The following is a 1,854-nucleotide window of genomic DNA, read 5'->3' on the forward strand; positions in this document are numbered from 1 at the left end:
ATGTTCTGTCACCATTAACAAATACCAAACCGCATACTTTGTACTCCACTGCAGACGTCTCCATCCTGTCTCATTTTTTGGGTTTCATCTACTGCACCGGTTTATCTTAAACGACCTCATCCTATTCACTTCCCATGGTACGCCGATGGCAACGCTCTCCTAACCAACAATCCTACAGTGCAGCAGTACGAACGATCCCTACATTTTAGTTCTTAGTGCGAATCACCTGCAGCTTCCGTCCCTGTGAGTTCTACCTAATAATTTACAAACATTCTGTCCCATTAACTAAAACTAACATACCTCGGATTAGCCATTGGTTTTAATGTAAGATGGAGACCCTACCTGCTACCCAACCAACAGGAATCTCACTAAACCCACAACTAAAACTAATGACCGACGTGCGCCGGTTCTCCAAGTCTGCGTCAACGAAACAGATAGCCTTGATACAATGCGCTTATGTTTGAAGAAAATATGTTCCTCAATGAAATTCTGCTTACGCGAACGATCGCCTTAAAGGGATCAGACTAAAGTTTTTGTGGAAAAATCATTTTTAACACCACAAAATTCATTACTGGGACCCTAAATAAGCGTCTAACTACTTAATGTTCCGTCGCTGCGGGTCGCTTCCCATCCAACAGTTCGCTTAAAAGTTCAAATTATCAGCAATAAACGATTGTCATACCTTTTAAGGGCCAATTTTGAATGTTAGTTTAGTAACTATGTGTTACGCCAAATAGATACAAAGATTAATTGCACACATTTCTCAAGAGCTCATCCAAAAATTTTAAAATACAAAAGGGATATGAAGATACACAGTTTGTATATTCTTCCACGAAATTACAAACACTGCAACTCGTTGTACTACCCAAACAAATCTCTTTTCTCTATATAAAACAACGAATCATTTCTAATCTGCGCAATCAAACGTCGCCAGTTCATTTCGAATTCGAAGGGATGACTGACTTGCAGTAATGTGAATTTCTCTGCTTGCTCTCTTCTTCTGTCAGCAGCACAGTAATATGAATTTCTCTGCTTGTTCCCTTCTTCTGTCAGCAGCGCAGTAATATGAATTTCTCTGCTTGTTCCCTTACTGTACCGTTACAGTCCGAACGTTGTTACCTTTCCCCTCTCCCCCCCCCCCCCCACCCACACGACTAAACGGCTATGCGAATAAACTGTCCATAATCGTATGGGCACAGTTGTAAGAAGATAGTTTTGAGGCAATCGTTTCCGAAGTGGATAACTGATTAGTGGGGTAAAGTATACTACAAGTTATTTTCACAGATAACTTCCCATACTCTCTGCTTGCTTGTATTCTGAGTAATGTAAAACATAAAACAGTGCAATCACGCACGGTAAAACCGAAACAGAAGAAAAAGGGGCACCACGAAATCATGAAAAACCCACAGTAAAGTCAAATAAATTCATCTGTAAAACTGTAATGTCGTCAGTCTAATGGGACAATATCTGTCAGTTACCCAACCTAAATCAGAACAGTAATAATTATTTGTGTATTTATGTATTTCTAGTATTTGTTTAAGCGAATAGATTCTGAACCCGTAACCAAAACAATGCTGTAAAAAATAACAGTCAGAAAATGTTAGCGGTTTTAAACTGTTACGAAAAAGAAAGGTAGTAATTCGAAACAATAAGTAATCGATCTTTACCGAAGCGTTTCACTGGCAAAATTGTAACTATTATAGCACGAATTACGTAACCTCGCAGCACCACGTAGATGTACAGAGCTCTTGGAATTTGCTAACGAATCTCATTAACATTTCCTATCTTAAATAATTTAGAACCCACCTGAATGATAAATAACCATTAACTATAATCACTGTTTCAACGTCGGAA

Source organism: Schistocerca americana, chromosome 6, assembly GCF_021461395.2.
Source record: "Schistocerca americana isolate TAMUIC-IGC-003095 chromosome 6, iqSchAmer2.1, whole genome shotgun sequence".
Lineage (NCBI taxonomy): Eukaryota > Metazoa > Arthropoda > Insecta > Orthoptera > Acrididae > Schistocerca > Schistocerca americana.